We start from the raw sequence: 12,374 nt of genomic DNA, 5'->3' as shown, positions 1-12,374 counted from the left end.
AGTTTTGGTTATGTTTGATAACCAGTTGAAACTGTACTCTGAAGAGGTCATAGCTGAAAATGATCAACTGATAATTCTACTTCAAACAGTAAAAAAGGTAAGCAATCTTGTATTATAAAGAAAGGGTGAAACAAGAAAAAATTATTATCTCTCACTGTTATATATAAATTACATGGTCTGAAATGTTAAAAGAGTGAAACAGACGTGAGCCAAGAGCAAATGGTACAGTTGGACAATATTCTCTGGACTGGTAAAATAAGGAACAAAAGCATATTAAATATTGCACTTGGTATAATGAATGGAATATATACAATACATCAGAAGTATACAAGCCTCAATCAAGTTACAAGGATTACAAAAATATTTCATAGTGAAAGATAAACCGATTTAATGGATGACATGCTAGATCAAGTCATATTTTGGTATGTATTTGTTTAGGATGCATTTGCAATGCCAGACTCCAAAATGGATTTTTGAACCAGATTTATTTTAACACTGATGTAATTTTCACACTGTTCAGTAAATACTCCTGTTAAATTGGCAATTATATACCTTTAGCATCCACCCGAGTCTTCAACAACTCAAGTTGATAGAACCTCCGTTTGAATGTCTTACATAAGAATGACACATGTAGCTATAGCCTTTGCCTATGTGCCCGAATGTGTGTTTTGTGTGTGTGTGTGTGTGGGGGGGGGGGGGGGGGCACAATTTTCTCACACAAACACCCTGCCCTGGAAATATGGAGTATTTAAGTTCTCAAAGATCGTGGTACGTGCATCATACAAGCCCATAAAATCAAGGTCAAAATCAGAGAGTTATCCAAGGTACTGAAAAATACCATAAGGAAAATTTAAGGTTCCTATAAACAACCTAGGTTGGGATTAGAAGCTAAACAATTACAAACCCTTAACATACATCAGGAGTTATGAAATAGCATCCAACACTGCCCTGAACACATTCAAAACAGCATTACTTACTATGATTTGGAGGATCAAATATACTTGCAAAAAATTTATGGCAAATATCACCCCAGAGACATCTATATAAAGTTCACATATCTACAGTCAAATCTCCTATTATCACAAAAGGGCACTTGTTAAAAGTACTTTACAAAACAAAAAAAACATCCTCAAGTGGGACCAGATAACATAACAGGCTGCCTACTGAACAGCACTAAACATGTGCTGGAGGACCCATTCCTAGAAGTATTCAACCTGATCTTATCCACTGGCTTTAAATCCAAGATCTGGCACACAGCAGTTGTGATGCCTCTTCACAAGGGCAGACCTACAATGGACCCCTGGAATTAGAGACCCATCAGTCTGACAAATGTCATTTGCTAAGCCATGGAATGGGTCATGAGAGACCTGATAAACTAAGGCACAAGAGACTCTTACAAGACTTGACCCAGAAACAGCCTGGCTTCATTGATGGTAGAGTCTAACGAATGTGGTACTTTTTTGAGAGGACAGCACAGTGGCCATACTATCCATACAGCGTACTTTGACATTGCCAATACATTTGATACCATACCATATGCAAACATCAACAACAAATTAAATGTGCTCCGGTTTGATTTATTTACAGTTAAGATGGATAGCCAATTGGATGAGGGATAGAACCCAAACTGAAGGTGGCAAGCATGTCCACAAAGATCTTGGAATTGAAAAGTGGGGTACCACCGCATGTTCCATTATGGATCCGCTATTTGGCATATTGGCATGCACTTATCTGATCTCCAAATCAAAAAAAAAAAAAAAAAACAGGAACTCCTGATAACCATGTTTGTAGACAATTGTAAACTGGGTGTTATACTTATTCATTCAATTTGGTAACCTGTTGAACACTGATCCAAGTGGACCTACTTCAGCCTCAGCCTGGGCAAATATAAATGACAGCAGATAAACAAGTTAACAAGTACTATTATGAATACAAAGAAAATGTGTGAAAATAACAATGATTCAATAACAGTATTAAAATACACAGTACAGAGGATAACAAGAAGGGATGTTTAGAAGGAGAGAAGAAAGAGAATGAAATATTGAAGGGATAGAGCACACATTGTAAAAGATTGCAAAAGTAAGGTAAGGGAACACAGAAATTAACTATACACAATATATACAATGTTGAAGAGTTGTCACATATACAGTGTAGGAAAATAATGAGAGGACGACAAAGGTACCAGACTGGTGAAGGAGGGCTTGGTGGATTGGGTGATCCATCCAAAGGGAAAACATTTGCACACTGATTCTAACTTGAGATGATCTTTAAGATGATCAAAGGTGAGATCTTTAAGATTAGGAGTGAGGAACTCCCAGAGTTTGAGCCTAGGATGGAGAAGGCATGGTTGGTGCAAAGAATTCTGGTTCTGGGACAATGAAGAAGTGGACCAGAGTGTTTAAGGCGCCTTAAATTGGGTCATCTAAAGAAGTTGGAAGCAAGAGGAGGAGGACAGGAGTATTCTTTGAGGAGCTTATAAAATTAGGATCCAAGAAGCAGGCTGGCAAGTGCTGGACAGATAGCTAACTGGCATTATTTAGCATGATACAATGATGCTCATTTCTAGGGGAAAGGTAAATGAAACAACAAATAAAGCTGCTTACTGTTTCGATGGTGGAGAAATTTTAATTGGAAACTGCTGCAACCAGTGCCTTTGACCATGGCATTCCTGGTTGATCATAAGAGAACAGGGGAAACTGTATAGGACCAAAACAGGAGGGAATTACATTTTCTTTTGTATTTGGTCTATGCATAGGTGAAAGTTTAGCATGGGATCAAGCCACATACCAAAGTCTTTAAAGGAGAATACTTGATCAATGGAGTTATCAATATGTTCATTGACAAGAAGTGATTGAGTCTGTCATTTAGAGGAGACACCAAAGACCATTGTTTTAGTTTTGGAAGTGTTCAAAATTAGCTTTTTTTATTAAGCCATTTGATAAGAGAAAGGAAGTTAACTTATGCTTGTATGGCTGAGGAGGTCAGGTTTGAGTGAAATAAGACCATATCATCAGGATAAAGACAGAAGTGAAGGAGTTCAATTGGTAGGTTAATCAAAATGGAAAAATGAAACAGAAAGAATCCCCGAGGGGGTCCTTTAAATAGATGGTAACAAAAAAGCAATTATTGGATAGACTCTTTTTAAACCAAGGAGTTGTATCTGGGCTAATTCCAACTTCAGTTAGATGATCTAACAGAATGTTATGGTCAACCAGATCAAAAACTCTGGTGAGGTCAAAAAAGATGGCTCCAGAAAATCGGGAGTACACTGGCTTGAAATAGAGTTGGGGGTTGGGAGATGGAGATGAACAGGAAGATGACTAGCATACTGAAATTAGTGGAAAAATGTGACACTACAAAGCATCAGTCATATTTGTGAAGTACTGATTTACAAGAAAAAGCAGAGAAAGACTAGACTTTTGTTGACTTTGTTAAACTTGGGGGGGGGTGAAGGCATATACCCCACTTCATGTCATTAATGTCTGAAAGGACACTAAAAGGAAAAAATCTATCCAAGTAAAACAGTTTAGTCTTTTGTACAAAACATTTCATGATAAAAATTGCAGGTTACATAGTAAAACATGTTCAGCAATTGCTGTATGAGATAACTATACTAAAGTAAACAAGTACTTTTTTCTTTTTTAGTTTTAAGAAATGTAGGCATTACAATGTAAAAAGAGAAGAAATGATGGACAAAAGCATATTTAAGTTAATATGCTGTAATCTTGGGGCTGTGGTGGTTGGAGATGGAGTGTAAAAGTACATTGATTATAAGGGTTACTATCAGATGACCGAAGACCCATTTTGTCAAATGCATCTTGGTCGAACTTGAAATGTCAAAAAGGCAAAATAACGAAGCGGCATATAAGCAAATTCTTTCCCTGGGAAAGAAGTTACTTGGCCACTTCAGTCACTTTGACATTTTCGGCACTTCAGTGCGATCTCGGTGTTGGTAGAATTAAGTGGGGGGGTTGCAATGTTTTAATGTCTCTCTTTTTTTGGGAACAGTGATTTTTTTCCATGGGGGGGGAATCGCTGTTCTGGTTGTTCAATGTTTTGTGAATTCGAACTTTAGAGTTCGATATAACAATGTTCGATCATTTGACCATTCATTGTTATAATACAGACTTGATTATAATGCATGCTGAGTTGAGATGTTCTCTCATTTTTCCCATAAGTGAATGTCTGGATTAATGCCCCTGGCTTACTCAATTTTTTTTGTGCAGGTGTGGGAGCTTTAAAAATAGGAGAATACTGTGAATGCAATGAAAAGTTTTACTTTAGCAAATAAATATTTTATTGCTGTTGTTTACTGAGAAAGTCCAGCTTTGCACAAGTCCCAGTTTCAGCAGATGCCTGGGGAGAAATGCTACATTATACGCAATGAATAGAAGGCAGTTATAGGAGATTTACATAATCAACATAGATACATACATAGACTGCTAATGATATGGCAGTTAATAAAAAAAAATAATAAATGTATATACATAGAATAGTAAATGAACATACATAGAACACCAAAAGAACATACATAGAAGTGTAATGATATGACAGTTAAATGAAAAATACAGTAAAATATCAGCTATTATCAACCTTACAAGAGTCTAGTTACTTACAAATGGTAACAGATGAAAATAGACATGGAGTAGGAGACACAGTGAAGCAATTATAGGATTAAGATGGTTACAAATTATAAAGGAGTATTAAGCAGACAAGTAAAAGGGACATATAGATAGTATTGGAGATGGGTAGATGACAGATTGTGAAGAAGCAAGCTGTATTATGGCCAGTTACATAAAAGTGTGGTGACAGTAAGGGTTTGGAGAATGTTCAGTACAAGTTGAGAAGTCTGCTGCTGAGGGCAGCTGCACATTTATTCTTATGTTTCATGGAGATAAGCTGACTACAGGTGCAGGCAATACATTTTGAAAGTTCTGGCCATTGTTTGTTGAGGGAATTATAAAACTTGAAAGGCACAAGGATAAGTACCTTAGTTAAAAAAAACTGAAATTACTAGGAGAATAAGAGATAGCAGATTTCCTGGTACATAAATAGAAAAGTTCAATGTATTTACTAGAACAATGTGTAATTTATTGTATTTCAAGATAGCTAGTGCACTTTTTCTTAACCCTAAAAGTTAATGTTTTCTGAAAGCATACAAGCTGTTTTCCACACATGAGAGAAATAAAGATAAGACAGGAACATACAGCAATTAGTGTAGGTAGAAGCACAGGCTATGACATGCACCTTAGCAAGGAAAAACTTTAATATTAGGTTAGGTAATGCCTATGGATGCAGCTTGTCAATTTGGGACAATTTCGGGTTAAACTTCATTATTTGACGATGCACATAGGTGTGTGTGTTTGCGTGTATGTGTGTTTATTTTAAGTTAATGGGTTATGGGGCTATTTTTTTATTTGATGGTTTTCAGTAAAATAAAAGTTTTGCAAAAGGGAGGTGACAAGAACCAACTGGTTAAAAGATCAACTAGCTAAACATCAGTAGGTGCATATAAAAAGAAGTTATGTACTCACCATAACATTCCATGTTTGTATTCCATCTCGCCCTTCATTCTTACATATTGGTTCGGAGCCGATCCTTGGCTTTGACGCGGCCAATTACAAAGCTTGAAGTCTCTATGTTGGCTCGTGGCAAAGTAGGTATCCCATAATGCACTAACAATCCCAGATCTGCTGTCCATAACAGTGATATAAAAGTATTTCCAAAAGGAAAAACAATAGATGAAAGGTCTCCAACTCTAAGGATCGGATGGGGGTAGGTGGGTGGGTTTGTAAGAATGAAGGGCAAGATGGACTACAAACATGGAACATTATGGTGAGTACATAGCTTCTTTATGTTCTGTAGTCCTATCTCACCTTCATTCTTACATATGGGACAGCGTCCCTAGCACCTTTGTCTCGGGTGGCTCATGGGAATATACTCCTAAGAACAGTGGAACCAAAGGAGGATTTACCCCTGGAGGCCAAGTCCAATTTGTAATGAGTAATAAAGGTATGAGGGGTAGCCCAAGTTGCTGCTGCACATATACTGTCCACTGGAATTCTGGCTTGAAAAGTGGCAGATGTGGATATAGATCTGGTGGAATGAGCTTTAATTTTAAATTTATTTATTTATTTATTTTACATTTGTTGACCGGGCTAGTCCAACTGGATATATGTCCATTTTCAGTAGAGGCCCGGGGAGAAAAGCTCCATAAGTAGTACAAATTCACAAAAGGCATAAAAATATTACATGAGAAACATAGCAATTTAAACAGATGATTTAAAAAGATAAATAAGATAATTTTTTTTTTTTTTTTTTTGCCATTAGAAAAGTAAATAAAAGAGATGCAATTTGAAATCCGGTTTGATAACATTATCTTGGAGACTGGCATTCCTTTTCTAGTCTCCGTAAACGATATAAATAATAGGGTCTGATCTCCTAAACTCTTTGGTTCTATGAAGATAGAACCTTAACTGTCAGTGTACATAAAGTTGATGAAACTTGTATTCGGCTTTGTTTGTATGATTTGGAAAAAATACTGGCAGTGCAATAGCTAGATTAATATTTGATTGTGAACAAATCTTGGAGACGAAGGAAGGGTTAGTGCAAAGGGAAACTCAATATGGAAAATCAAGTAAGGCGGTTTGACCGAGTGCTTGCAGCTCTGACACTCTTCTAGCAGACGTAATGGCTACCAGAAAAATGGTCTTCCATGAAAGGAACTTTAAATCACATGTATGTGAAGGTTCAAAAGGTGGTGAGGTATGTTTTGAAAGAACAAAATTTAAATCTCAGGGAGATATAGGATCTTGAAAAGGAGGTCTTAATAAGGTAGTGCCTTTTAAAAATGATTTACACAATCTGTGAGCCATAAGATTAGGTTCATGTTGCCCCAAATGAAAACTGGAGATAGCTGCCAATTGAGCTTTGATTGTAGCAGAAGCTGATCCCTGATGAAAATGTTCAGTTAGAAATTCTAATACTAAGGGAATGGAGGCTGTGTATGGATCTATGTTCCTAGCTTGTGCCCAAAGGGAAAAACTTTTCCATTTGCTAGCGTACAATTTTCTTGTAGAAGGTTTATGAGATGATGTCAGAATATGTGTAACAGCAGGGAAGAAATCATGAAGCCTGACTAGGGATGGAAGTGGAGCAGCCACGCTGTCAAGTTGTGGGTATGGAGACAGGGATGGAATGTGCCTGACATACGTGTCAGAAGGTCTGGTACTGGGTCCAGAGTCCATGGATAGACCAGAAGGTGAGGCCTGAGGAAGGGGAACTAAATCTGATGAGGCCAGTAAAGAGTGATGAGAATCATTCTGCTTCCCAAAGTCTTTGCTTTCTGGATAACTTTCAATATTAGCGGAAAGAGAGGAAAAGCATAAAGAAGTCCCGAGAGCCAATTATGGACAAGTGCGTCTCTCAGTGTCTCCCCAAGGGGGAATAATGGTGAAGTAGCTGCTGCATTTGATGTTCATTGGGGTGGCAAACACATCGCAAGGCTGTCCCCATTTGCAGAAAATCTGTTCTGTGACTTTCTGATTCAGACACCACTCATGAGGCATCAAGATTGCCCTGCTGAGCTTGTTGGCCATCACATTGGTTCTCCCCAGGATATGCATTGCAACTAGAAAGCATTGGGAAGATACCGCCTACTGCCAAACATGTATAGCCTCTCGACATAGGGGGTAGGATCTGGTTTCCCCTTGCTTGTTTATATGCCATACCCCTGACATTTTTTGATTGGATTGCTATTGTCCCTAGAGGAAGAAAGTCGTGAAGTGCTTGCAACACTAGTAGCACTGCTCTCATCTCTAGAACACTGATATGCAAGTTAGCCTCATGTTCTTGCCATGTGCCTTGGACTGTCCTTCCTAGATAATGCCCCACCCCCCCATCTGGGAGGCATCTGTGGTCACAGTAGCAATGGGTTGGCGAGGAATGAATGGTCTCCCTATCATTCATTGATTGGACAGGATCCACCAACGAAGGTCCTTTCTCCAAGATTCCGTTATTAAAATGGGATGAGACAGAGGCAGTTGCTGAAGAGACCACTGGGGAATTCTCATATGTAGTCTGGCTACTGAAACTAGAGTTATAGTAGAGACCATGGTTGAGCAATGTCTTCACTTTAACCTTGTGATGGGGAAGCAGGCTGTATATTTGTTGTTTTAGATTTTGTACTCTGTCTGAAGGAAGACTAGCCATCACTGCAACTGTGTATTACTGCACCTATATAAAAAGTCACATATTGAGAGGGCGAGAAGACAGACTTTTCCCAATTTATAGTGATGCCTAGCTGAGTACAGACTTGGATGGTTGAATCCCTGGCTTGTAGAAGTAGATGCATGGTGGTGGCAGTCAGGAGCCAGTCGTCCAGGTACAAAAAGACTTGGAATCCAAGATGTCTCAAGTAAGCCGTTACTACTGCCTTGCATTTGGTGAAGACCCTGGGTGCTGTGGTGAGACCAAAGAGCACGAAATTGGTAATGTCTGGCTCCCAGCCAGAAGCATAAATGACTCCTTGATGCTCTCCATTTTTATGTGGTAGTACGCATCTTGGAGGTCTATGGAACACATCTAATTGTCTTTCCCTAACAGAAGGAGTATAGACTGCAGTGCTACCATTCGAAACTTGAACTTCTTCACCGATTCATTTAAACTGCCGAGATCCAAGATGGGCCTCCAGTCGCCTGTTCGTTTTGGCACTAAAGAATCTGGAGTAAGTTCTGAATCCTATCTGGTCTGCGGGGACGGTTTGGGTGACTCTTTTGGAGCAACTTATAGTTGCTTGATTCCTGTGTTTGGGTAGAAGATCTTTGATTTTCTTCATTAGATGAGGTGGAAAAGAGAAGGGTCTGGAGTATCCTCTGGAAATTATCCTTTGTACCCACTTGTCTTGTGTGATGTCGTGCCAGACTTCTGGGTACAAAAATAAGCGACCCCCGACTGGCTCCAAAGAAGTGCAGCCAGGCCTCACTTCAGGAGCGCTGATACGAACGTCCACAAAAAAAATCATGGTCACCCTTATTTTGCAGACCCCCCATGCCTCTAGGGCAATGTCTACCACCATTTCCTCCTCCTCTGCCTCTGGAAAAAGAATCACCTTGTGCGTCTGGAAAAAAATCTCAGAGATTTGTTAAACCACATTTTTCCCCCCTTTCTGACCTTTAGGGTAAGGTCTAGAAGGGACGGAAAAACGTACTCCCATGACAGAGAGAGTCTTCCCTTCCTGCTTCTATCTGATGTGTGTGTATTTTAACTTTGGTCCAAACAAAGGGGAACTGTCAAAGGGGGCATTGGTAAATGTATATTTGAAAGGCTCTGCAAAGTTACACAAGCGCATCCAGGAGTATCTCCTAAGGGAAACTCCATTAACCTGCTGCCCTGCTCGCTCCATCTGCTGTGCAAGAAATCAGCCTCATGGAGGAGTTAATAGAGTTTAAGGTGGACAACTGAGCAGTAACTTTCTCAGGGACTCCTTCAGTCAAAGTACCTTGGACAGCATCTCCCAACTCTTTTAGGAGATCTCTTTGAAGCCTAGCAAAATGGGTGAGGTAATTCAGCGATCTGAGTGTAAAAGCCGCTGAAGAAAAAATACACTTCTCATATCTGTCCATCGTTTGAGACTCTTTGTTCAGTGGGTGGACAGATGAGGTCTCTGCTAGTTCCTTCTTTGTGGCTGCTGCCACCGCCATGGCATCTACAGGCACACTTTTGGTCAGAAACTCATTTTCCTTAGTAGCTGAAAGGAATTTGTTTGGCCTTCTAGGGACCAGTTCCATGGTGTCAGGAGTTTCCCACACCTTTCGACTTACCAAATCTAACAGCTCATTGAAAGGTGGAGACACCCAAGAGGCTGAAGATTGAGACCAGAAAGCTTTCAGGTACACTGACTCCTCATCAGAAGGGGTGACTGTGGGCCAGCAGCCTTTCTGTTTCAGGATCTCTAGGATATCTACGAAGGAGATATCAGAGGATGACCTAGGGGGACCCTTCTGACTCCTCGAGGTCAGAGGTGATGGACTCATCAGGGGAGTCTACATGCTTCCTCTTGCAGGTTTTCTTCTGAGGAGGCTCCTCAGAAGGGTATTCTGGGGAGGTCTTGGAAGACTGGGGGGCTCCTGAGGCTGCAGGTCTCTGCTGTCATGAAAAAGAGATGGTGCCGAGACAGAGGTCAGAGCTTGAGGAAGAAGAACATCAGCACCCTTGTGAAGATATAGACAGCACGCTCATCATCATCTTCAAGGCAGATCCCTCCGGCTCCAAGGACACCACCGGTTTTGAAGTGGAAGTAGCCCCCGACTCCAGAGCGATCGGCTCCAAGACAGATGTTGGATCCAAGCTCAGCCAAGCCGATGCACCAAGAGGTATGCTCGGAACCGAAGTAGTTTGGGTCTGAGCATCCCCATCAGGCCAGACTGGTGAGCTTTGGCTCCTAGACACCAGGGACAGCACCAAAGGTGTCTGAGCAGAACTCTGCTCCAAGAAAGCCACTGGGGTGCTGGAACCAACGGTTCCACAACAAATGGCACCAACAGATCTGGCTCCGAAAGATCGGCATGGCTCAGAGGAACAGAAGCAGGTAATATGGCTTTAGACGGCTCTGGAACTGATTGGGTTAGAGCCGAAAACAAATTTGCTAGCACAGACAACTTCAAAAGTCTGCACACCACCTTCTTGACATCCTCATCAGAGAGACTCCTGGAGGATCCGAAAGACCAGGTAGGGGATCGAGATCTCTGCAAAACTGGAGATCTAAGTGTTGGGGATACCGGTAGTAAGTCTTTTGACCCTCCTTTTCTGGAGAACCCAGGAACTAAAAGAATGGCAAAATGTACATGTCTCCTGTAGATGTATGGCTCCCAAACAATAAACACAAATACTATGCCAGTCAGTCAAGGACATTTTTTGTGAAAATTTTAGGCATTTCTTAAAACCCAAAGGTTTATGGTCTTCAGTTTCCTTAGACATAACTACCGCAACAATGACAACAGACTATATTGTAGACAGCAAAAATGACAATAAGAAGAGAGGACAAGGTCATCTAACTGAAACGGGCCTAGCCCTGCTCAATAAACAACACACAAAGGAGAAAGGCAACAGAGGACTAGGTCCCTCTAACTTAAATGGGCCTAGCCCTGCTCAAGAAACACACAAGGGGGAAAAGGCAATAGAGGACTAGGTCCTTGGGCCTAGCCATGAACAGAGGGGTAGGCGAGATAGAGAATAAAGAAGCAACAGTAAGGCAAAAGTAGGTCTTGTAACTAAAAATGGACCTAAGCCCGAGAAAGATTAACAAAGGTAGCACAACAAAAACGAAAGAATACCACTAAATGAAGGCCTGCGGAAGCAACAGCCAACAATTAACAATTTGCAATAAAACTTCAGAAAAAAAAGACACTAACTTAACTACTTGCAAGTTAACAACAGTAAGCTATTAATAATGAACAAACTTTACAGTAAAAAAGAACACTATAAATACTGGAAGAAAAAAATATTCCAATTTAGCCACGGCCAAGAAAGAGAACGCTTCTGAACTTGTAGAGTGGCAAATGAGATCTGGGGATTGTTAGTAGTGTGTTATGGGATACCTACCTTGCCACGAGCCAACTTGGAGACTTCGAGCTTTGTAATCCGCTGAATCAGAGCACAGGATCGGCTCCACACCCATATGTAAGAATGAAGGCGAGATAGGACTACAGAACATCACAAAAAGCTGTAAATAGACATTTATAAAGCGGTCTCATATAACAGGTGATAATAGCTTCTTATCATATAATGGCTACACTATCCATATTATTTTAGAATGTGAACAGCCGCAAAGGTATACATAAAAAGGTAAAGGCATGCAGACTGCAAATAGAAATGCTACAGGAAAGGCAGTGGTGTTTCCACATTCATAAAGGATGCACACACCTCCAGACTGGTGGCCCAACATAATGTATTAGCGATACTTCAGGTGCAGCTAACATTGGGTAAGACAGCGATTCCAGTTGTAGCCTGTTATAGGTCCCCAACCATGTCCCATGACTACACTACATGTTCCTAAGCACCCTGGAGAATATTAGGGTCAGACCTAACACTGTCATACTGGGCGACTTCAACTACCCCTCCATTAACTGGGAAAACTACTGTGCCAATACACTTGCCCAACATTTCCTGGAATTCATTAATCCCAATGCCCTGGACCAGCTCATTCTTACCCCCACTAGTGGTAGCAACATCCTTGACCTGGTCATTGCTAATATGGGTGACACTTGCTCTACATCAATAGTCAACTCCTCCCTGGTTAGATCCGACCACAAATAATCACCTTGGAAAGCCACATCTCTCCCACCCCAAACCCCACCTCCCACAAAGGTAACCAC

General features: G+C 40.6%; 1 protein-coding gene across 3 annotated transcripts in view; it reads right to left on the bottom strand.

Moving 5' to 3' along the window:
- The window catches only part of LOC122799527 (P2X purinoceptor 4-like), a 1,302,595-nt gene that overhangs the window by 792,337 nt on the left and 497,884 nt on the right, over window positions 1-12,374 (bottom strand). The gene's annotated exons all lie outside the window — the stretch shown is intronic.

This window comes from Protopterus annectens, chromosome 4.part0 (genome assembly GCF_019279795.1).
Source record: "Protopterus annectens isolate FY-2018-M chromosome 4.part0, PAN1.0, whole genome shotgun sequence".
Lineage (NCBI taxonomy): Eukaryota > Metazoa > Chordata > Ceratodontiformes > Protopteridae > Protopterus > Protopterus annectens.
This window is presented reverse-complemented; position numbering and strand designations above follow the sequence as displayed.